The following is a 25,491-nucleotide window of genomic DNA, read 5'->3' on the forward strand; positions in this document are numbered from 1 at the left end:
TTGAACTTCACCATGTTGTTAACACCTATTACTGCCTCATTCTTTTTGTTGCCAAATAATATTCTATTGTATGTATGTACCATATTTTATTTATCCACTTATCAGTTGATGAACATTTTGGTTGTAACCACTTTTTGATTAGTCTAAAAAATACTGCTGTGAGCATCGTGTGGGTTTAAGGAGCTAGAAGTTGAACCTGGCCTTCCATAACTCTGCTATCTGAGTGTGGTTGTCAATAATACTTTCCATCTCTTCCAAAGAAAATAGGATTTCACAACAGGCAGAGTCCTTAGAGATGGTCAGATCCAATTCTGAGTTTCCTTCATTTGAGAGTAGGACACCAGCCCGGGGGAATGAAACATGATGCTCTAACCTTGGCTACTCAAAGTGTGGTCCTTGGACCAGCAGCACCAGCTGCTTCTGGGAGCAGGGCAGAAACGCGGACTCTCAGACCCCACCCAAACCTGCCCACTCAGAACCTGCATTCTCACACAGCCCCTGCTCAAGAAAGTTGGAGAGCACTGCTGGGCCACATGGAGCTGGGGCCAGAGCTGTGAGTTTCCAGGTCCCGGTTCAGAAGGATCTCCACTCCCTAGAACATTTTCAGAATGTATTGTTCTATAAAATATTAGCAATTTCTCACTTAATCAAGAATTGGAATGTGGAGAAACCAACAGCACTGACTCAGTGGAAGAGGTGAAACCTAAAGGAAGATACTTTCGCCTCACGCTTCATCATTTTCAGAGGGTATTGCTAATCCCTTCAGTCACCTGGGCCCGCCATATCTAACCTCCCTCTGCAAGATGTCTGTTCCAGGAGTGTGTCAGTGGCCCTGAGAATCCCTTGATACAGAAAGCTCTTTTCTCCAGAACACATGTTTTGAGAAACATCCATGAGTATAAGTAATACTTGTGTATTAGTCTGGGTTTTCCAGAGAAAGAGAACCAGTAGAATGTACATGCATATAAAAAGGGGGATTTATTATAGGAATTGCCTCACACAATTATGGAGAACAAGCCATCCCAACACATGCCATCTATAAGCTGGAGAACCAGGAAAGTCAGTGGTATAACTTGTTCTGAATTCGAAGGCAATGGGAACCAGTGGAGCTGATGGCGTGAGTCCTGGTCCAAGTTCGTAGGTCTAAGAACTGGGGGTGCTGATGGCCCAGGGTGAGAGGGGATGGATGTCCCTGCTCAGGCATAAGGAGAACAGCTTCGCTTTCCCTTCGCTGTTTTGTTCTATTCAGTCCCTTAATGGATTGGACAGTGCCCAGTGCATTCATGAGGGCGGGCGATCTTCTTAACTCAGTCTACCGATTTGAATGCTGATCTCTTCCGGAAGCACCCTTCCAGATATGCCCAGAAATAGTGTCTCACTGGCTGCCTGTCATCCCTCGGCCCAGTCAAGTTGACACGTAAAATTCATCACCACAACTTGGAACCTATTTTGGGAAACATTGTGCCCCAATAGTTGATCCCACTTCCCACCGTTCCTCTGTGTTACCGTCATACAGTTGTGATGTCCAGGTTTTCTATTTAAGTAGTTGGTTCCTTTACATCTAATTTCTTCTTCCATTAACCCTGGATGGTTAAGTAAAGATGGAGTTTAGGGAATCACATGTCTTCTAGTATCTGTGCAACATAGAATAATAAAAAGACCATGAAAGGCACTTAGATATCCCTAAGGAACTATCTTAAATTTTGGTTAATCTTATCAAACAGGAAAACTTGTCCTCCAGAAGGTTTACTGTGTTATTTTACTGGGCCCACTATGTCCGAGGGAACATGGCTCCCTTGCTTCGTTCCTAAGTTAGTTTGGCTCCTACAGGAGGGGTGCAGTCGGTGGTGGTGATGGGAACGTGGACTGGGAGGGAGGGAAATAGGGTTGAGACATCGATGTTCCTTCCATAGGTTTTGGCAAATACCTCAAAGACGGTTTGTGTTGCATCCTGGCCACCACTGGCACCATGTTCTTATAAGTGGAGGCTGAGTTTTAGGGTACAAGGCAGACTTCAAACTGAGCGCAGGGGCTGTTTTCCTGTCGCTGGCAGCTGGTACCCAAGGAGCAGTGGTTGGAGAATGGGGGTGGGGGTGGGGCAAGCCATAGAGACCCCAGGGAATGTCGTGGGAATGTGTGATAGCCTAAAGGAGGCTCGGGTCTGGTTCAGTGGTCCCAGTAATGCTTTCTAGACTGCCTCTGCCTCAGGGCTGTTCCGAGCCACTGGGGAGGGAGAGGCTCATGAAGCCAGGAGACCAGTTGCCCTCTCTGGCCCAGAGCAGATTCCTGAGGCCTGTGGTCCTCTGGCAGGCTGCGTCCTCTGGATGTTGGAATGCGCAGCCACTTTTCCTTTAAGCTGAGGTCAGAGCTGGCCATTCTTGGTTAGTTTTGGGCTCAGCTCGGTCTTCACAGTTTTTTGAGGAGGTCGTATATCCTGTGGCTTTCAGGAGGGTAGGGATAGAATAAGACCGTTCCAGGGCTCAAGGCCTCTGGGCATTTCACATGCTCTACATTTTGTGTGTTGCAGAGCATGTGTGTCTTGTGTGCTGCAGCCACTGAAATACAAAATGTGCGTGTGTGGGTGGGGCGTGGTGGGGAGAGACTGGAGGAGAAAAGTCATTCATCAAAAACCAGGGTTTCAGAAGCATGGAGTTACCATATGGGCAGCCAGTCTACCCCTAGATATACAGGAGTGGGAAAAAGTAGGTTTACAGTTGTGAGTATGTGAAACAGTTTATTCTTGTACTATTGTTTATTTAATAATTATTGTATTATTTGGTATCATTATTAACCTACTTTCGCCTGCTCCTGTATGCCCAAGAGAATTGAAAATGCATGTCCACACAAAAACTTACATACAAATGCTCATAACAGCACTATTCATAAGAGTAAAAGATGGAAACAACCCAAGCATTCATCAACTTGGTGATGGATAAGTAAAATGTGGTATATCCAAACACTGGAATATTATTCAGCCATTAAAAGTGCTGAAGTACTGATACGTGATACAACATTGAAAACATTGGGTTAAATAAAAGAAACTAAACAACCAATGAAAGCCACATACTATATGATTTCCATTTATGTGAATTGCCCAGAATAGGCAAATGCATAAGACAAAGTAAATTCGTTGTCATTTGAGGTTGGGAGGAGGGCCATTGGGAAGTGGCTGCTGGTGGATATAGGGTTTATTCTAAGGGTTACATAAATGTTCATAATTAGTGGTGATAGTTGCCCAACTTTGTGAATATACTGAAAACCATCTAGTTACGCAGTTTAAAAGAGTGAATTTTATCTTAAATGTATTTTTCAATACTTATCCTTGCCTGGTAACCAGGCAAAAATGAAAGGATTCTCAATAAAACAAACCCAAAACCAAGGTTCATCCCTTGTACTCGAAGGACAGATGGCCGTGGGTCTACTTCTGCATCCGTTCCTTTGACCTGGACCTCGTTCTCACCTACCGGGAGGGTGCGAGATGTGCTTCCATGACGACAGCATTTCCCTTGCCTGGGCCAGGCCCCCAGGGGCTTCATCTCCTTTCTTCACCCACCTGTGGCTGTGCCCTCCGTTTTGATGAACCTGAGTGCTCACCTATCTTGGAGCCTTTGGCAGCTCTGTGCAGCCTCTGGGCCCCAGCCACACCCAGACTCGGTGTCCCTCAGGACGCTGGTGGTTTGGATGGCTGGCATTCTCAGCCACCACGCTGCCTTGAGGTCCGTGCAGAGACATCAGGGAGGGGAGAGGGTGGTGAGGACTGTGGCTGACTTTCCTCACTGGCCACCGCAGAGGACATTTTAAATAGTTAAGTCAAGCAGGTCTCATCTCAGAGAGGGGTGAGGGAACATGAAGGGACGGACCAGCCATCGCGATACAGACCAACAAAGCCATTTCTTAGAAAGGTTCCCTGACATAATTACATGCAGAAACTATTATTTATGCTGCCTAAATGCATATATGACGTTCCTCTATTGTTTAACAAATCTGGAGGAATACATAAGAAATCGACAGGGTGGGGTTACAGGAGACTTTTTCTCACATATAGAAAAATAATTATAGTGTTTGATTTGTGTGTGTGTGTGTGTGTGTGTGTGTATAACTGCAGTGTTTTTTTCACATTGGGAATATGGTTTATAACCAGAGAAAATATACACATTTTAAAAGATAATAAGGGCCTAGGTAATATTATCTAAAACCTATGAGTTGAAACAATGTGATTGAGAGAATTTACAGTTTACTGGGTATGTTAGAAAAAACATTACCCAAAGAGTGGTCAAGAGAAATTTATTTTTAAAAGCATTTCACTAATACAGTGATTTATAGTTCATGTAGTTTGTTGGTTCATTCACTTATGGGGCCCATCTGTCCACCTGCCAGCCCTTTACTGAGCCCGGGTACTTGTCTGTCACAGTGATGAGCATGTCTGGACTGATGCCCACAGTGCAGTTTTGCTGGGAGCACCAGCCCCGTTTCCACTGGGTGCTGCTGGTTGAGGAACATCTGCACAGGCTGCCGGGGCAGGGCGGGGGTGAGGTGGGGGCACGAAAGCACGTTCATCTCTGCCGGGGGTGGGAAAGGCGATGCCATCAGGCGGACCGGAGGGAATCCCCGTCACCACCCCTGGGTGCCCTGTTGGCCTGGATGAACCAGGACTGTGGATGAAGCCTGTTAAGGCCACACAGGGCAAGCTTCACGTGCTCTGGCAGAAAAGGCCAGGCGGTGCAACCAGACAGAGTGGGAGAGCTCAGCCCACGTGAGCGAGGGAGTGGTTAGTGCTGTGGCTTCCCTCACTGGTAAACTGGGCTGGCTCCCGGGGGAGGGAGGAGAGCTCACGGAGCTGCCTTCATCCAAGGAGGGCTCCTCCGAATGGGTAGCTGTGAAAGGGCTGGATCTGGGGAATCTTGGCCCCCATGGGAGGTCTGGGAATGGTGAAATGGGAGGGGTGCTCTTAGCTTTCTCTTCTGTTGCCCCTCTGTCTCTCCCTGATTCTCCTCTATTTCTGTTGATCGAATCCCGCCTTGCCCCTCCACTCGCCCCTAGTTGTCACTGATATTGAAATGTCATGTTCTGTAATTTGCCATATTTTACTGAGTAACCTGAAGGCTCTTATTCTCTATTGAAAATACAGATATGCCACATATATTTTTCCTCTTTTCCCTCTGAAAAACCCCTCATTACAGGAAAGAAAGCAAATTTTTCTTCATCATTCATTATGTTTGTTTATGGGTTCGTGACCTGTAGGGGAAAAGGACTCATGAGGACTTTGGGCCAGATAAAATGACCTAATTATAATGTGATTATATTGAACATCCCTGTTTGTCCAGATCGGGGCTGTATGGCTTACCTCCCTCCGGACCAGAGGCCCGTAGGCGTGAGTTCTAACTCTCAGGGGGAGCCTCGAGACTGACGAGGTAGTGAAGCCTTGATGTTGTGTGAATCACTGATAGCCAGACCGGGCATGGTGGAGGCCACGCCACTGGCAGGGTGCGGCGGAGTGAGCCGGAGGCCAGGGCAGGTGGCCCCAGAGGGGACCCCTTTTCCCACAGCACTAAGACCTGCGTGTGCCTGGGGAGGGCATGCAGGCTCGGAGTCTGGGCTGCCTGCCTAGAGTGATGAAGAGGCCATAGATGAGGCGATTTCTTCATGAGAGATGGCACAGCCACGTCTCGTTTCCTGAGTGCCCTTTTCTCAGAGTCCTCCGAGACCAAAGATGAAAGGATTTGAATTCCCTACTTTCCAAGATGTTGCTCAGGGCAGAGTCTGTCTTTTGGCCTCCCCCGCTGACCCGCCGGGTACCCAGGCAAGGGCTGTACAATACTTGGCGTTTCAGTCAGATCTTTAAGCCCGTTTGAGTCACTGAATCCCCATGATCAAAGAGTAATTTCACATCCTTCAGCCACTTCAAAGCAAGTTGCGGGAAAAATTAGGAATCTGGAAGCAAATTGTTTTTCTTTGATGTATAATTCAGTCTCTTGACCTTTCTTCCTTCCAAAAGCAATGGTTCCTAAGTGGAAAGAGCCAAGCTGGATACAGCATTTCATTGTGGGGGAGTGCAGGTCAGTGAAACCAAAGGGCTTGTTGAACACTTTCTTCACCAAGGAATGTTCCTGCAGCTGCCAGGGTATGGAAGAAGCACAGGATGAGGGTTTTGTCAGAAAACTGCCTACCCTTGGTTGGGGAAGCAAGAACTGCATGCTGCACCACTTTCACGGAGTGTCCGACTAAATGGCGAATTGGGTGGTATGGTGTGGTCAAAGACGAGAAGTAGCCGTCGTGGCGGAGTTGTCTGGTGAGGATGGGTCTTAGTCTGTGCAGGCATGTGGAGTTGGTGAGACAGGAGGATGGGATGCTCCAGGAGAAGGTGAGGAAGGAGGGGGAAGCAGGGGGTGTGCGTGAGGATGCTCAAACGCAGCTTCTCCATTGGGCTGGGGAGGAGGTTGAGGCTGGCTGGCTGGAGTGGCCCCCATTAAAGATGGGTCCCTAAACTGGATGGAATGTCAAAGAAAAACAAGGCTGGGCACTAGTTAAAGTGGTAAGGGCAGAGTTTAGTCAGTCCAGTACCGCCGCTGGAGGGAGAAGAGTCCAGCATAAACTGTGCTCAATGTCAATCGGTACAGAGGGGCAGTTTTGAGAGTGAGTGAGGGAACTGAGAGGGCTGAGCAGGGCTCCGCAGAGTCAGGGAAGTGGAACATTATAGCCAGTGAGCGGAGAGGTTGGTCCATGGGAGCCCCATCTGAGTTTGCTAACTGGAAATTATCAAAGACAGGTTCCTACCCTCCCGCTGCAGCTGGGAGACAGAGGCCCGGTCTTCAGGTGTCTGCTGGAACAAACAGCAAATTCTCTCAGCGGCCTTGGGTGTTCTCAGGCACACACTTTAAGGGCCATGGGGTTGTCCTGGGGGTGCAGCCTGGGGCTGTTAGAAACTGCGTTGGTGTTTGTTCCAGTCTGCACAGGCCGAGGCTGAAGCCTGCAAGAGGGCTCAGAAAGGCCCGGCTGGAGTCGTGTGATTTGGTGAGGTTCGCAATGGAGTTCATGGTAATTTTTTGAAGTGGGAATAACCTGGTGAAATGGATACTAAAGGAGATTATTTGATTCGTTTTGAATATTAATTACTTTTCATTGAATCTTAGGACCATAAATGACCAAGAGATCATTAAACTGAAGCTCTTTATTTGTAGAAGAGGTAACTGAGATCTAAGAGGTCAAGTGATTTTTTTCCTTTGACATAAAAACAGTCAAAATGCATGTATATTACCAGGTGTGTGTGTGTTGAATAGGGGTGCATTAGGCATTGTGCTAGGTATCGGGGGAGGCATGTGACTGTCGTAAATCCCTGGCAGCCCCCCAGAGTCTCACCATCCAAGGAAAAGGCACAAATGCGTGAGGAGTCGGCCGCACACATAGAGATGATGAGCTGGAGTGGCCGGGTGTGGTTCTGGCACAGGAAATGAGAGTAAAAACAGGAGCCTCCCGGACTGGAGTAGTCCAGGAAGACAAGAACCCTGGATGCCAGGGCTGCGGGGCCTGTGGAGATCCTTGGGCCCAACAGACTAGCTTCACGGGTCTTGACACATGGGCAGATTTGGGCAGATTGAAGAACAGAGGCTCTGGGAAGGGCGAGGGAGACCACAGGACCCCAGGAGACAAAGCATAAAATAGGAGGACGTAAGGTCTGTCCTGGCAGCAGTGAATGGGTAAAGGTCATTGAGCAGAAGGTTCTGGAAGGTGAGGAGTCATTGGTAGTTTCTAAAGCTGATATGTTAAAGAAAGATTGAAAGATTTTTAATGATACTTTTCTTGGTCTACCTGTCACCTGTAGTGTTAGCAAAGTACTTCATCAGTTCAAGCCATGCATGTTACCTCATTTAAAAAAAAAAGATTTTATTTATTTATTTTTAGAAAGAGGGGAAGGGGAGGAGAAATAGAGAGGAATATCAATGTGTGGTTGCCTCTCGTGCACCCCCTACTGGGGTCCTGGCCCACAACCCAGGCATGTACCCAGATTGGGAATCGAACTGGCAACCCTTTGGTTTGAAGCCTGTGCTCAATCCACAGAGCTACATCAGCCAGACCAGTTACCTCATTTTTGATGAATATAGCAGCTTAACAGATTTCCTATCCTTGTGCCTGCTCAACAAACATTTATCAAGTATCTTACATCCCTCCAGATGGTTCTCCACACTGAATGTAGCTACATCGCATTGTGTCTCCATTCTCTACTTAACTCTGCTGGCTGGCTTTTGTTACCTTTATCTTCCTTTGTATCACTCACTGGTCTGGGCTGTGATGTTCCTGAGAACCTCCCATGCTTCACTCTGGCTCCGCCCCTACCCCTCCACTCCTTCAGACTGGGCACTGCGCCGTTCTGCTCTTCCGGACTAGGACTCGAGGTTTTATGTTGTATTTTTTAAATTCGAACAGCATTATCAAAGAAAGATTTGATTATATCTTTATACCGCATTCAGAAAGACCAGTTTTGAAGGACTTCTATGAAGTTCTGACCATCGGTGAAGTTCAAATAATATGCAAGATGGGATCTTGTACCTTTTCACGTCCTGCGGACTCCCTGTCGGTGGCCATCCCTGGGTGTCTTCCTTCGGTCCAGTTGCTCATACGTGTTATTACAGATAAAGTTTACAGAGATAGGAATGAGCTTTATATATGAAACAATTTTTAAAAGACTAAATCTTATTCCTTAAATATAAAGAATCAGAGAAGTTTGATTTTGGTGTAAATCTGACAGATACTGCACATTTCATTTTTTATACCTTTTTGTTAAGTAAAGGAGGCTGCACTTACTCCTAATTTAACCCTTTCTTTGTCATTAGAATGAACCTCAGGTCTTAGTATGTGTTATAATACTTTGGTTCTTTTTGCCCATTAATCAGTTTTCCAGATTCACTTGTTTCCTTAATGTTTGTAAAGTTCATGGCCACTCGTGTTGGTTCTGTCATGAAGTTTACGGCTCTGGAAAATCTCTGCTATGTATTAGTTGGCCTGCCTCTGTCCTGATAGCATCATTTTAAGGAATATTCAGTCGGTCAGGTCATATAAGGTTACTTTAGGAATATATGATTTCTGGAATGTATTTAATGAATATAAACATTCACTATTCTTCAGCATATGTTTTAAATAACTTTTTTACTGTGTGCAGTAGAATGACTGTATTTCTATACTTGGAGAATATTTCTACTGGGAGGCAGTGCCTCTAATCAAAGTATGGATGTATGAATGTCAAATGGCCCCCCTCTCCCACCCACCACACCTTCCCGCTGCCCCGTGGCTGCTCCCTCAGTGGACCATCCAGTAGGCAAAGCTGGTGTCCCGCTCCTCCCAGCTGTAGCTGCAGGGGGCCGGGGCAGAAACAAACCAACCATTCCTCAGAACTGCTCACTCAGAACCAGGCACAATTAGCTTTTAAAACCAGCACATCCAAACAAACTGCTAAAACTTCCTAAATAATAAGAGAAACAAGTAAATTCTGCAAAGTGGGTTTAGACAAATGGACTTTGGGCAAATTGGTCTGTTTCCACGAGGGGGCACCTTGGTGGCCCAGTGGGAGATGGCTCTTCCCTGAGCCTCAGGCAGTTCTGAGGCCACCAACCACATGGCTTCTGTTCTTTAGTGCTGCTCCAGACACTCCCTCAGCTTCCCACCCCCCACCCCTCACTTCATGTACTGTTTCTGCCTTGCTGTGTTCCAACACTAGTCACGTGAGAATCATGGACAAAATTCGATTTAATTCCGTAGAGAGATACACACGTGCGTGGAGGTATCCATGGTCAAATGTCCATCGAAGGGACATTTTCCATAGTGAAAAATCGGGGGCAGTAGCAGAAATGTCCATTCAGGCGAGGGGCTACACACTGAATTAGGTCCCTCTGGCCTACGGGTGTTCAGCACGAGGCTCTTACCTGTGGTGTTGAGGGCACGATCACTACTGACAAATAGTTTAGCTATTCAAAGGTTTGCAGGAGGTTTGCAGTTTCCATAAGGCTCTAGAAAAGTGGGAGAATCACTTTAGTCAACTTGGTCACTAGACTGACGGAGTATCATGTGCAGAACAAATGGTAGCGACGCAACAGCCATTGGTCCCGATCTGTATCTTCATAGCAATAGTTCAGTGGAACAGACCAACTGCAGTGTTAGTGAATAATTTGCATTTCACACCCACAAGCAGCCATCAGTGATGATCGCAATTAAGGGTCATCGCACCACGACTCGCCTCCATGTACCCGTTCTGCCTTTTTGTGCAAGTTGGGGCGCCAGCCCGTTTTTTTCTCTCATTCCTTCCCTGGCATCAGGAGGCATTCAGACTTCTCTGGAAACCAGCCATTCCCAAACATCGTTTTTCTTGTGCTGCAGGTATGGGGAGTCTTTTTGCTTTTGAAGAGGGTAACTCTTTTTTTTTTCCTTTTTATAGCATTCCCCAGCTGGTGTTGGAAATAAACCTTCATTCCCCTTAGCCCCTTTCTCCCACTGAAGGAGAAATGGAAGGGGGCTGAGGACGGAGGGCAGTGGGGGAGTCACGTGGGTGCTGCGTCTGCTCTCTGCGTCTCTTTTCACGGTGAACTGCCTCAGGAATCTCTGCAATCAGCTGTAATCTACTCTTGAAAGGCCTCCTTTTGGAGGAGCTCTTCAAGGGAGCCAGGACACTCCAGGGCTGCAGGGTTTGGGAGGAAACAATGGAGAGAAAGGGAGTGTGTCTTACCACGAGGTCCTTCTATTGAGATTACAAAATTTCCTGAAGTTGTAAAAGGTGGCTGGGAAAAAGGAAGAACCTGCTGTTTTGAGAGGCAGCATTCACCACCCCCTACTCTCTTCTGTTTTGTTTTGTTTTGTTTTGTTTTTCTTTCACCCCCTCCCCACCCTAGCTGGGGAAGGTTTTTTCAGATGGTTCTGAAAACTGGGGCATTTGTGTTCCGCTGGTACCATGGACAGATGCAAAACTTCCTATTTTGAATTATGATGTACCTCAAAATAAACTTGAAATGCGTGTGATAAAAATTTCAGTTTTATTACTGCTTCCCAAGTCAATTAACATGGACAGTAATGTTGGAAATCAGGAAAACAATTTTTATATTAACCACCGAAGATGTACGTATTTTTATCCCGTGGCTGGCATTTTAAACAGCATTCCTTCCCCTCCTGCTCACTAAAGAAAACGTTCTTACACTCCGAAGTCAGAGGCACTTTTTCCGAACCTGCAGCTTCTACGGTTAATTTAGCTGAAAGGAAGAACAAATTAATTCGTGTTTCCTTCATTCCAAACAATGACATGAAGGAAGCTCATTACCATTTTATACTAGGATCTGGGTTAAAGGTTTTTTTATAATTTATTTATTTTAATTGTTGTTCAAATACAGTTTTCTGTCTTTTACTCCCATCCCAGCCCACCCCCTGGGCTGGAGTTTTAAGGAGTTCGGCAGAATGTGGGTTCATCTGACACTTAAAAGATCCGGAGAGTTATTCTAAGCTCTCAGAAATTATTTTAAAAAAGAAGGGGGGTGGAAACAGGCTTCTCACACCCTATTCACAAGATAAAAGGGAGAGGGAGGAGGGTACGGGTTTTTTCATTCACTCCTTAAAAATGTGTTCTGCACCCATTGTGTGTCGGTCAGCCCTCCAGCGCTGTAAGCAATGCAGAGAGCGGTGCAGCTGGCCGCCCTCGCGGGGCTTCCGTTGCAGTGGGGGAGACAGTAAGCAGGGTGAACGCGGGAAGTACAGCGTGACAGTGGTGAATGCTAGGGGAAGAACAACAGGCAAGTGGTTCTGGACTGTGTGTATTTGAGCGCATGTCAGAGATTTGAAATAGCCAGGATGATTGTACCCAAAAGGGGGTGTTTTCTGAAGAGTTGAAGCTGTGAATCAAATAAGGACAAAGGAAAAAACAGGGTCCAGAGAGGAGACCACTGCTTGACCCAGGGGAGGGATGACGGCATGGACCAGGGTGTAGCAGTGAGGTGGGAAGAATGGGCTGGAGGGAGTCTTGCCAGATGAGACTGTGGGTGTAGGAGAGAGAAGCGGGGAGCCTGGCCACTGGCTGTAGCCTGGGCATTGGATGCAGAGCCCTGGTCCCTCCGTGGGTCTCTGTAGCAGTCCCCTGAGACTTTCAGTTTGCCCTGTTTTATATTGGACTTTGTGTGATTGCTTCCCCACTTAGTTTACAAGCTCTCTGGGAGCAAGTGGACTCCTTTTTTATTCTCCTTTCACACCTCAGGGAGTCCAGTAAGGACTCATGTTGGCTGGAACTGAATTGACTGTTCTAAGATCAACATTTAAGAGACACAGGACATTGTAGAATACCTCCCAGGTTTAGAATGCATCACTCCACTCAAGGTAACAGTGACAGCCAAGTGCCCCAAATGGACTTGTCTCTGAGCCACCTCGATGCACTCATTCCCCAGAAACAGATGCACCAGCTCAGCATACAGGGAAGAGAGGCAGGGCTTCACTTCAGATGCCATCTTCCCAGGCGTCCCCCCCCCCCCCCCCCCCCCCCCCCCCCCCCCCGGTCCAGAGTGGCCTGAGAGCCTGTGCTTTGGGAAAGGGGGATTGAAAGAATGTAGGACTTTGCCAGGTAGTATGATCTGTGGTTTGAATGCCAGTCACTGAAAAGGACCCAGGGTGCTCAGTGTTTCCCAACCCCAGGACAAGCCAGCAGTGTGGCTGATGGACAGACAGGAGCAGTCTGGGTCAGCACAGCCAGATGTGAACAAAGCTCCCAGATGTGAACTGGGCTCCACCTACGGCTCCACTCAGCACAGCCAACCAGTCTCTTTAAAGTGAGAAAGAAGTGCCAGTGAGTTTGCAGCTGCTCTTTACTCCTCCAGCCTGTCATTTGTGTGTGTGTTTTAATAGATTAGTTAATCTATTTACTGAGTGTGAAAATCACATGTGTCAGAGGAGTTCACGCCCCACTGGCTTGCTTTGCTTTATTCCCAGGTGGAAAAAAGTCATAATTAATGCTGGTAAAATACATTACCAAGTATTTTCACAGGAGCAGGGCAGGTTTTAAGTTCCCCTGTTTTTCTAGTGATGGATTGGCAGGGAGATTAACTGCAGGGAAGAGGCGGAGGTGCCTCAGCCTTTCTTGCCGGTGGTGACATACCTTCAATACCAGAACATTTTGCCATTGAAGAAGTGTGTTTCATCCCTGGTGGTGGAGTATGTGCTCTGGGGAGCGGGTTTAGAGAGGAGCGTTAGGAGCACCCTTGGCGTGGGCTCCTTCAAATTCTAACTGGTTCTCCCTGGTGGTTGGCCTCTTCTTCAGACTCTTAGGGCAGGGGTGTCCGTCCCCAGGATGGCTCTGAATGCGGCCCGACACAAAATCGTAAATTTACTTAAGACATTCCTTAGTTTTATTACTAAGTTTTATAACTTAGATATGTACATTTTCTATATCAGTGATCACAAACTTGGGACCTGCTGGACAATTTTAAAAGCTTATATAAAAGGCTTCTGCATAATTAGGGTTATTATGGGAGGACTTTTGTGCTTATCGCTGGTAGTAGATATCACAAAAATTATGCACAGATCTTTTTTTTTTTTTTGCCTATCAGTTTTCATTAGTGTTTGTGTATTTAATGTGTGGCCCAAGACAACTCTTCTTCCTCCAGTGTGGTTTAGAGATGCCAAAGGTTGGACACCACAGTCTGAAGGCATTAAATCAACGCCCCAAGGTCCACGGCTCTCCCAGTGTGGTCCTGGACCCGTGAGCTTGGTGGAAATGCAGCTTTACTTCAGGTCGACCGCACCCACATCTGTATTGTACAACTCCTCAGGCAGGTGATTTCCGAGCACATCCAAGCGTGAAAAGATTAAAGGCCCCACAAATCATTTTGAAAAGAAATTTGACATAAAGAAATTAAAGTGGAAGAAACTAGCAAACTATTTTAAAAAATAAAATAGAACTCTTACCACTCATAAGAAAAACATTAAGATCCCACTATATAAATGGGTAGATGGCATGAATAAACAAGTCTCAAAATTAGACGTGCAAATGATCAATAAATCGGTTTTCAAAAATTCAGTGTTATCAGGGAAAAAAAGTTCGGTAAAAAAAAACACAAACAAATCAAACACTATAGAACATCACACAGAAGAAAGTAAAACTCTCCTACATTCCTCCGCTTGGACTTGTGGTGACGTTTTTGGAGCATTTCCTTCCAAAGTTTTGCCCTATATGTTGATGGCATTTTTTGAACTTTAAAAACAATTTAATTTTTATGTAACACCAAAGTAGCATTTTTTTACTCCAATGTGCCCTCCAGTGCTTGGGAAAATCTTATGGCACTCCAACAGTACTGGTCTATCTTAAAATAAACCGTGTCTTGTGACAATGGCAACTGTGGATAATTCTTAGTCACGAGCGTTCCTCTCATATAGGCCATCTGTGTCTCTCATCCCTTCCCTTTTGTTGCTGATTTCCGGAAGTCTTTTTCTGTTCTATTGTCCAGTCCCTATAATATACATCACAGAAAACGTGTGGCCCATGTTTCTGATGATTTGCTTTGCAGCAGAAGGTTGCATATGGCCGTACCCTTCCCTGACATGCCACATGTGGGACTGGACGTGGAAGGGTCACTCTTTAAATGATTTGATTCTTAAAGATGTTAAAAATGCCTCCCTCACTTACACGCTGACTTTGCTTCAATGTACTCTAAAGGGGGGTATTAAGTGGTGAAACAATGCTAAAACTCCAGTCTTAGGTCCCAGTGAGAATATAAAAACAGGCCTCCTCACATTTTTCAGGCTCGGAGAAAATGAACCAACGCTCTGCTTCCCTGCAGTGCAAAGCAACAGTCTGGGCTCAGCAAGCAGCTTGGTTTTGTTCTAATGGCACCTTCATTGGCAGCCAGTGTTTGAGGGAGCCTCTAAGTGTGGTATAATGACGGGTGTTCATGTCCCTTTCCTGAGGAAAGGGCTCCGGCCCCCCGGGGGGTGTGGTGAAGGCTGGGGCCCTGCTGTCCGACCGCAGAGATTACTGAGGGCATTCTCCGTGCCTGCGGCTCTGGTCGTCTGTGTGCAGCGAGGGCAGAGCCCCAGGGAGACCACACTGGGGGGGCACCGCACGGAGCCACCCTGGGCAGCTTCCCATTCCTGGTTGTGTCACTAAGTGCTGCCCCCTCACAGCCCTGATCACACGGAGGGTGTGGCTGAGCCAGCCCCTCCTCCATCTGCCTTTCTCACTCACGTGCATTTCTGTGGGAGATACATCTACCCTTGGGAAGGAGGGGCTGTGGGGAATGGGTGGGAGATCGCTGCAGCCGAAGAGGGCTCTCCTCTTGCAAAGGTACTTTAACCCCCATCCCCACGTACATGTCCTTGCCATTGTCCTGTACTCGTCAGAAGCTCACTCACTATCCCTGCCTTGATTCACAAAGATTTGATGACTGTGTTGCAGTGTTAGAAGGGCGTGTCCGTGGCAATGGCCAGTGGCTATGACTCCTCCTTTTAAAGGCTCCCTTGGCTCAGCCCGCAGCTGACTTGGTGGTGGGGGCACCGAGAGAGCACCCACCTGTGTTCTGATCATGGTCCATGGTCCGCACTTGAGCAGCTCCTGGCCCTTGCTCCTCACCACTGCTTGAAAATCCAGGGCTGCCCCGGGGCTTTGCCTATGAACGGACTCCAGTGAAGCAGGTGGATCCAGTGTGGAGCTGCTTTTCTGGAGGCAGAGACCCTGGAGGGGAAAGGAAGTCAGAGGCAGCCACACCAGAGAAGTGGCCTTGCAGGCAGGTGGGGGGAGCACTGGTGGAGTGCCTGAACTTGCTAACAAAGGCACTACTATCACAAGACACCATCCACATTCAGTGAACCTGAAACTTAGAGCTGGTGGCACAGTGTTGGTTGGGTAAATATCAGAAAGCAGTGCTCGGCGAACGTACCGCAAACTGGACTGACGTCTGTTCTGGGAATCAGCCTGCATCTGATAGAAATAAAGGGATGCTGTCCGTTCATGGCTCCTGTCCTTAGTATCACAAGACCATGAAGCTTCCCCAACAGCACCGGGCACTCTCACTTTTTGGGATCTGTTGCCTCTGTGCCCTCAGCCTGGAAAGATCTGCCTGCCTTTGTTTACCAGAATAACTCCGAGTCATCCTCCCAGAGTCTGCCCGGGGATCCTGGGCTTCTGGAAGCCTCCCCAAACTCTTTAGATGGACGGGCAGTCCCTCTTTGGCCCTCCTGTTTCATTGCTTCCTGCGTAAACCGAATGTATCTCCTGGTGGGTCTCTCCTATTAGACTCTAAGTTCCTCGTGGGGGTGCTGTGTTTGTTCATCTCTGAGGCCTGGATGCAGTGCCTCTTAATAAAGTAACTGCCCACAAGTGACTCAGAGTCACAAGCCCCCTTCTCTCTATACTGTTCTCCTGCAGGTTCATTATTCAGTGGGAGAAGATATAGAGAGGCAAATCGTCCATCTCATTAGGAAAAAGTGGTAAAATACTCTGCTCGGGAAGACAGTAATGTGCCCCCTTATCTGCAGTGTTGGTTACCCGAGGTGGAAAAATTCAGAAATAAACCATTCATACATTTAAGATCACACGCTGTTCTGAGTAGCGTCCAGCTCCGTCCCGACTGGGACGTGAATCATCCCTTTGTCCAGAGTATCTGCTCTGTGCACAATGCCCTCCACTGGTCACTTAGCCATGTTGGTCACAGCTGTGCTGGTCATCAGACAGACCAGTGTGGTATTGCAGTGTCTGTGTCCGAGTCACCCTTATTTTACTTAATTATGGCTCCAAAACACAAGAGTGGGGATGCTGACAATTCAGATGTGCCCAAAAGATGTCGTAAAGTATATGTATGTATAGGGTTGGCACTCTCCACGGTGCAGGCACCCACCGGAGGTTTTTGGAATTTATCCCCCGAGCATTAGGTGGGGGGGAGGGCACTGTCCTGATGTCACTGAGGCTTCTAACCCTGGGTTTTCTGGTCCTCTTCCTTGTAATGGAAGTCTGCCACACCCAACATGTTGGAGTCACCTAGCTGTTAGCACAGAGGAGATGAGCAGTCACGGTCGGGTCATCTTGCATTTTCACTGTGACCACTTGCCACAGTCCGTGGCAGCCTGGGTTTGGCTCTCTTTGGCACAACCTGGTAATAAACCCGGAGGGAAAGTGTCCGGAGGTCGGAGAGAATCGGGATTCAGATTGTCTTTCTGATGTGCAGAAACGCTCAGTTCAGATGTGAATTCGTTACAAGGGAAAACCAATATTTCGGATCTGCTGCACTTAGCTGTAAAAATGCCACCCTCTATTCTTTTACTGATGTAACCCCTCTCCTTGATTGGTGAATAGACTTTAGCCAGAGTTTTTTTAAAAATCTTTGTCTCTGATGCAGTTCTATGTGCATCCGAGGCTACTCTCTGTGGGTTAATGGCTGTTTCCATCTTGAAAAACACTTGCTGGGAGAGCCCTGCCCCACGGGGTGGGTCAGGTGAACCACCGAGTTCTGCCTTCTCGGCTCAGTGACATGATTGATGTCTAACTGTTCCCTTTTGACCCCAGCTAATGATCCTTATCTTCTCTCCAGGGATTAGACCGTCACTTCTTTTTTCTCAGAGTGTTTAGGTCAGGGATGGTGAACATTTTCCCTGTCAGAGTCATTGACCCCAGGAAGGAAGAGGCCGTCTCTTGCAGGGAGTGGCCACGCCCTGGAGAGGAACCCCCAGAGCCCAGCCAGGCCTGTGAGCTCAGGTGACCTTCTCAGCACAGTTGGAAGGACCTGACAGATGACAAGAGGTGCCCTGCCAGCCAGGAGTGAAGTGCCCATGCAAGGCCCGACTCGCTCCTACGTGAAGGGCCTTGGCTAATTTTTAGGAATGTCTCGGAGCCCTGGCCAGTGTGGCCCCGTTGGTAGGAGTGTCGTCCCATAGACCAAAAGGTTGCAGGTTTGATTCCCAGTTGGGGCACATTCCTGGGTTGCAGTTCAGTCCCTGCGTGGGGTGCGTGGACGAGGCGGCCAGTGGATGTTTCTCTCTCACATCAATGTTTCCCTCCCTCCCCTCCACTCTCTAAGTATGTCCTCAGGTGGGGATTAAAAAAAAGTCATGGAAGCCTCTGGGGTTGGAGAGAGAAGGAAAAAGACTCTTTATTGAGCACAAACTGTGCCAAATGCTTTACCAACATTGTGGTGTTCATTATCACATCACTTCAGAATGTTGGACTGTGCGTCTTCAATCCTGTTTTACCGATGAGGAAATGGAGGCACAGAGAGGAATCTCTTTTGAAAAGCAAGCATCAATTTAGGAGTCTGGATGCCAGTATTGTCCAAGGTGATGGCGGAGTGTGATGCAGAAGGCCAAGTGCAAACCGGGGCAGTGTGTTGAGCAGGCTGAGAACCTTGCCAGCTGGGAGTGCAGAACAGGGCAGGTGAAGGGGCACAGTGCCCCCAGTGGCGGACAGGAGAGGCGACCAGGGGCCTGAGGGTGGCAGCCTCTGGGAGCTGAGGCTTGGGAGAGTGGGGAGCTTTGCTGAGGCCAAGACTAAGCAAGTCCTGGCTACGGTCAGTGCCCAGGCAAGAGGTTGTGTAGTTTCAGTGTGTCCTCAGGGACTGGTGGGTGGGTACTTGATCTTTAGCCCTGCTGCTGGGATGGTTCTCTTCTCTTAAATTTTTGCCCTGGAGGGAAAAGCAGAGTTGGGCCTCCTACCTTGCCGGGAGGGATGGTCTCCTGTGGACACCACCTGGGACTTTGGGTGCTTCCAGAACTGCTGAGAGAAGAGAAAAGGAGCCAGTTTGCTCAGAAAACCTCTCTTGGAGCCCTGCCAGCAGGGGTGAGAAGGGCTGAGTAGCAGGCAGTGGTCGGCCATGGCTCAGTGGCCACCTCCGGGGAAAAAAAACACCCTGCCCTCCAGCAAGCTTGCAGGCAGTGCGGTTTCTTTGTTGTTGTTTAGAGGACTAGGAAGAGAAATATATGTAATTTTGGGGGGAAAAAACCGTACATTTAAATGTTTTAACTTAATTCTAAAATAGAGAAAGTGATGATAAAAGCCCATAAGTAAATATTTTGAGGTTCTCTGGATTCCTAGTCAGGGGAGACAGAACAAAGGAAGAAGAAACTGTACAGAGGAGAGGGAGGAGGGCAGGTGGCCACGGCACTGACGCGGGTGGGTGCGGGGGCGGGAGAGAGAGGAGCAGAGTTCTGCCGCAGTTCATCTGCAGTAAAAGGTCCCCACACCTGTTGCTCACACCACCGGCTGCCTCTGAGTGGTTCCTCTGCTTTTCAGATGCTAATGACCCGATTCCCGGGTCAGCAGCCTTTTCCGAGGGGCAGCGCCAGAGAGCTGACCTCCCTTGGCGCATGTGCAGGGCCTCTGAGGGTTGGGTCAGAGGGTCCGCTTTTCCGCAGAGGAAGGCGGCAGGACTAGATGGTCTCTGAGGACCCTTCTTTACCGTTCTTTGATCCCTGGAAAAAAGAAGGCATGTTTTAAACAGAATTTCAATTCACTCAGTGTCCTGCACTGGATGACCCCAGCCCCTGGCCTCTGAGAAGGGATGCTTTTGTTCTAGCAAAGATGGGAGCAGATGGAAGAGCACTTTGCTGGGGCCGAAGCCGAGCAGCTCCCTGGAACAGGGAAAACGTTACCTACGAATGAATTCAGACCCAGAGGTACAGGGCTCTGCCTGGGCTGCTCTCCTCAGTGAAGACAGGAGTGGGCCAGAGTGGTTTCCAAGGCAACAAACCGGGAAGCTGGGTGCGGCTCAGCAAGATGGTGATGACAGACAAGCAACCGCACTCAAATTTCTATAATTTCAAGCCTGGTGCAGCCTCCTGATCGACAGCACCTGGGAGGTTGTTTGCCACTCTGGGGGAGGGTGGGGGTGGCACCTGCATTCTGTCACCACCCTGTTCTCCGGTGTGCCTCTGGATCGCAGTGCCTGTAGTGCCTGCTGTCCTCAGCCAACACGTTGTTTGCTCCACCCACTTTGAGCTTTGTGAAACCAGTCATGCCTTCTGTGTCTTTTCTTACCCCCCTGCCTGGCTTGGCCTCTGGAACCCAACAAGTGGTGAGTGAGTGAGTGAAGGCAGGAAAGAAGGGAAGAGCCAGAGTTGTCTGCTGAGGGATATGAAGAAACATCCTGGAATGTCCAGGGTCCTAGAAGTTCTTCGTGCCCTTTGAAAGTCAGAGAAAGCCACAGGCCTGTGCTTTCAACATATGTGCAAACGTACCCCAAACCCACCCATGGACTTTTTTTGGGGATTCCCAGGTTCCTGGACTCAGGCAGTAGAACACATCTTTGTGTGTCCATCAGCCATGTACTGAGCACTGGTCACGTGCCCAGTTCTGCCAGGGGCTGGAGAAAACGCCGTGGATGAGAGTTGGCTCTGATGGGGGACATGTCGTAAGGGAAAGTCTCAGGCCAGGGGCCACATGGGTGCGGAGGGGGTTGTAAAGAGACCAGCGCCCTTCATCATCTGCAAGCTCACGGCCTCTCACCTCCTGTGGGCTCACCTTCGGAGACGAATTTTTAAAGTAGACTTTATGAGGGGAGGCAGTTTTAATTTTACAGAAAAAAACTGAGCGGAAGGTAAGTTTCCCTTTACCTTTCCAGCCTCTCCCAACCCCTCACCCTGAGGTTAATATCGTGCATGAACATGATGACACATTGTTATGATCGATGAGCCAATACTGATACATCATCATTAAGAAGTCTACACTTTACATTAGGGTTTTGTGTGTGTGTGTGTGTGTGTGGTACATTCTATGGGTTTGGACAAATATATAGTCACATGTATCCACCACTATAGCATCACATAGGATAGTTTCACTGCCCACCCCCAACCCCCATCCCCACCTGTTCATCCTTCCCTCTCTGCCTCTGGTCCCCTGGCAACCACTGATCCTTCTGCCGTCTGCGTGGTTGTGCCTTTTTCAAAATGTCATCTCGTTGGAACCCCACAGTATGCAGTCTTTTCAGATTGGCTTCTTCCACTTAATAATAAACAGTTAAGGTTCCTCCACATCTTTCTGTGACTTGGTAACTCATTTCTTTTTGTTGCTGGAGTGTTCCATTGAGTGATACCACATTTTGTTCATTCATTCACCAGTTTGATGACATCTTGGTAGTTTCCAAGTGTTGGCAGTCATGAGTATGATATGATTTTCATGTCTTCTTTGGCAGCATGGACAAAGGGACATGGCAGAGTGGGCTGTGACTTTGGGGGCTGGGCCCATTCACAGGAGGAGATACTCTAGAATGTTCTTAGGTTTGGTTAATCCGTAAAGTTGTGACCAGGCCAGGTGTAGGGGTTAGTAGGAGCCTGGAGAGGGTGTGATCCTCCCAGGTTTTATTTCCCCGTCTCATAGTCAACGTGGTTAATCAGTCAATCAATTAGTTATTAATCAGTCAATATTAGGCACTGAGGTTAGAAAGATAAGTTATTCACGGGTCCTGACAGTAAGGAGCTTACAGTTTAGTGAGGCTACAAGAATCATTACATGCAAAAGAATCATTACAAGTTGGGAATATTTAGAGAAACACTGTATAAAAAATGAAGAATATTGGCTGATTTGTCAGGTGAGAAAATGGACACTAAAACACTAGACAGTGCCATCATCAGAACTCGTTCCTGCCCTGTGTGACGAGTGTACCCATGTGGGTGAGAACTGGGGCTCCTCAGGGAGGCTTGAGCGGCTGCAGGGCATCTCCAGGAGAAGCTGACTGGGCACCCAGGCAGGGGCCTGGCGGGAGAAGGGGGAAACCCTGTTCCAGCCTGGGGCACGAGATTTCTTCTGACCCCAGAGATTCAAGGGTGGCATTTAGCTCTTCTGTGGGTATTATGTGTTACTGAGTTGGCTCCAACTCCTGGTGGCACTATGAATGAGTGAGGTCCTGCCCTCACCAGCTCTGCTCTGCCCCTGTAGACTCATGCCTATGGCTTCTTTTATGGAGTCCATCTGTCTCATATTTGGCCTTCCTTTTTCCCCACTGTCTTCTGTGTTTTGCCAGCATTACTGTCTTTTCCGACGAACCTTGGGCTGCTTCAGTTTTGCCGTGCCCACCTCCCGCGATGTTGTAGGCTTAATTTGCTCTGGGACCCACTTGTTTGTCTTTCTGGTGGTTCAGAGGGTCTGTAGAGCTCTCCTCTGTCACTGTATTTCAAATCTTTTTTTTTTTCTGTGTCATTCTTCTTCAGTGTTCAACTTCCTCTTTGTATGTAGTAATCAGGCATACTCGTAGGGGTCCATTTCAGGGCATGCACCGCCCGTGTTTCCCCGTGTTCCATCCCTCAGGGAGTGGGCTGCCCACAAGTCCAGTCAGCAAGCTGGAACTCTGGGGTCCTTCCCACCCCATTCCCACAGTCAGCTCTATCCCTAAATCTGTCTAGGATCACCCCCCGCCCACCACCACTATTCTTGCACAGACCTGTCGTCCCTTGTGGCGATGGTTCCAAAGGCCTCCTAACTGATTTCCTACCCCTACCCACTCATCTTCCAATCCACCTGCCCTGGCTGGCCATGCTGGCAGTGAAGTGGATAAAACCCTGTCTCATGAGATCCCTGCTTAACATCCCTCAGAACCCTCTGTCACTGCCTGTGAGACAGAAGGTGGAGACTCAATGGCATGGCAGCCTGACCCCGTCCCTGTGTAGACGCTCCCCGTGTCCCCAGCCCGATGCTGTGGCTGCCACGACCTGCTGGTGCATGGCCATGCTGAAGTGGCCGTCCTCTCTGCACACTCCACTTCCCTCTGCTGCTGCTCAGGCTGCGTACCGCTCTCTTCTCTTCCTCAGCCTCCCCTCTGCACAGCGCTGCTCACTGCGGCTCATTTTTACTCCGCCTCTGAGCTCCATTCCACGTTGCCTCGTCTGGCTCTCCACTCTCAGGCCCAGGCTCCCAGGTTCTTCCACGCCTTCCTCTGCGGCCCCAGGGTGTTACCATCTCACGTGGCACTGACATTATTTGAGGACACGTCTGCCTCCCCCATTGGCCTTTTGATGACCGAGACTGGCTTCATTTGCCCTTGTAACCCTAGCGCTCAACATAATACCTACTTAGTAAGTAATCAATAAAGGACTATTATAAGGATTATGTTACAAATAAATATTCCAAGTGCGATGGTACTCCAAGAGAATTTGGGTTTAAATAAGGTCTTCTGAAGCAGGCTTGTCTCATCAGGTCTCACGGGCTTGTCGTCATGGGTTGCCTCTTGGCTATATGGGGGGCAGGGCTACCTTCAGTTCTGCTCGTCATCACCCCTGCTTCTCACCAGGTCTTCAGAGCAAAGGCTCTTGCTCGTCTGTGTGTGCGTTTTCTCTCTGAATTTGCGTGGGGACATCAGGGTTTTGCTTCGGATATGAGCGACCCTCTGTGGACGTGTGATCATTTTTGTTGTACAGTCAGAGCATATGGACAGCTCCATTTCCACTAGTGTTTCTCAGTTACTCCCCGCCCCCCCATCCTCTAATGTCAGCACTGCGGCCAGCAGCCATGTCCCTTCTCTGACCTTCGCACTTTCCCTGTGAATCAAAGGTGTTGGAGTAGACAAAGGGTTCTTCGTGACTCTCCTGAGAGCCCACGGGGAATATGAACATTTTGTGTGTCTGAGCATCATTATATGGCTTGTTTATGACTTTCAAGTGAATCTGTGACTCCAGAAGCTTAAAAAATCAATGGAGAGGGCTGATTTCCAAAATCCAACCAAGGAGTGTTTTCAGTGGAAAATAAAATTCCTCCCGGGCCCCTTTTTTCCCTTTAAAGTACCAACATTTACTATCGAATCAGCAGCTGCAGGTTGCAACGGGCTTGCTGCCCAGTCCCCCGGGTGTCATGTGGCACATCTGAATTCGTGGGGAGAGTTTCCAGAGTGGAATTCTTTTGACTTTGTGCTGACAGTAACTTGGGCTGTGGGCTTCCTGGCAGGGAAAGGAGCATAACCCACGTTCGGCCACCGATTTTCTGCAGGCTGTCTTTTGTCACATTCCACAGAGCTGGTCCTCACCAGCTGTCTCTCACTGATGAGTCTGAAAAACAAATGTCATGTGGCTATATCCTGGCAAAGGAGACATTCACATCTCGTGGCTGCACCTGAAGATTCACAGTGGTTATATTGTCTGCAACTGGTGCAAACAGATTTTTAAATATGCGCATGGGCGTTTTGCTTAGGAATAAATCCCCGTCCTCAGTGGGATGTCTTTCATAGCAGCCCAAGGGTAAAAGGAAAGTTAGTATCTCCCAGTGCAGAGGAGGGTCCCCAGGGTCTCGGTTCAAGTTCACTTGGTTAATGTGTGTGACATTTGGTGAGAGAGGGGTGTTGTAATGGTTTATCTTAAAAAGCCAGTGATTTAACGGCCTGAAAACATGTTATTCTAGATGTATCTTTCACTCTCCTACTTCCCTTGATACGCTCACAGATGCCTTGGGTTCCTCCCTTCCATATTCTTTTGCTGATGTAAAATGGTCCTGATTTTTTCACTGGTTCCTTGCAGTGTTATGGACTTTCTTTCTCCACATGCGGAGGTTTTCTTCATTGCACTCTTGGCTGAGCAGGGGGCCGGGACTGCCCTGGCTTTTCAGTGCTGATGTTTGCGGACCATGCAGGTTTCCTCCCTAAAGACAGAGTGGGAATGGGTCCCAGTGGCCTTTAACTAATTTGCCCTCTATTCCACATTGTTATAAGCTAGTTTAGAGTGTAATACATTAATCGCATCTCTTAAAGGACCATGTGTCATTTTAAAAGGCAAGAACCATGGAGAGAAAATATGGGAGGGCAGTTATGAAGACTTTAACAAATGATGTGATTACATCTCTTTTCCCCACAAAATGTACGTTCTTAATTGCCCTTTACTCAAAGGCTAATGCCATGCAAATGATTGTACTTAAGGTAAGTTCAACTTGGAAAGGGGTAGGAGGATAAATACACACATTCATTTATTTCCCAAGCACAAGCTGTGCTGGATGTATCATCGACCCCCCTCCCCCACAGCCTCTCCCCAGGTGCTGGCCCAGCCTCTTTCAAGGGTCTTCCATGGCCTGAGCTATTAGCTACTCCCTGGGGGATGTGCTGGTGGGAGGGGGGGCCTTCTTTACATACCTTTGCACCTGGAAGTCTCAAAGCTTCAGGCAATGACAAACCTTTGGGGACTTCGACCTGATCCTAGCCCCACTTTTTTTTTTACATTCAATATTATATTGTATTAGTTTCAGGTATATACTTTACAAAGTGTTCCCCCTGTATTTTCAGTACCCACCTGGAAGCATACGTACTTATTACAATATTACTGACTTCATCCCCTATGCTGTATTTACAATCCCATGAGCATTCTGTAACTACTAATCTGTCCTTCTCAATCCCTTTACCTCTGCCCGCTCCGCCCCCGCCTTTACACAAGAGGACGCTGCTTTGGGTTTTGCTGTTGTGCTTTTTGGATATTCACCAGGAAGGGGCCCAAGTTTCACTCAGGCACCTTTTTCCCTGATGCTCTTCGTGTGCTTGAGCTGAGCCTGGGGCGGCTGGAACCCCTTTCTCCCTGCATTGTCCCCTGGGA

At 48.2% G+C, this 25,491-nt stretch overlaps 1 protein-coding gene and 1 long non-coding RNA gene across 9 annotated transcripts in view; one reads left to right on the plus strand and one right to left on the minus strand.

Annotated features, from left to right (window-relative positions):
* The window catches only part of FHOD3 (formin homology 2 domain containing 3), a 427,395-nt gene that overhangs the window by 154,233 nt on the left and 247,671 nt on the right, over positions 1–25,491 (plus strand). The window lies entirely within an intron of this gene.
* On the minus strand, positions 9,319–10,456 carry LOC128627271 (uncharacterized). The gene is made up of 3 exons (XR_008391422.1): positions 10,236–10,456; positions 9,915–9,998; positions 9,319–9,343 (listed from the first exon to the last, which is right to left on the minus strand). It is a non-coding gene; the product is annotated as an uncharacterized LOC128627271 (long non-coding RNA).

The sequence above is a fragment of the Artibeus jamaicensis genome, unplaced genomic scaffold (genome assembly GCF_021234435.1).
Source record: "Artibeus jamaicensis isolate MK-2021 breed Jamaican fruit bat unplaced genomic scaffold, CSHL_Jam_final contig_354, whole genome shotgun sequence".
Classification (NCBI taxonomy): Eukaryota; Metazoa; Chordata; class Mammalia; order Chiroptera; family Phyllostomidae; genus Artibeus; species Artibeus jamaicensis.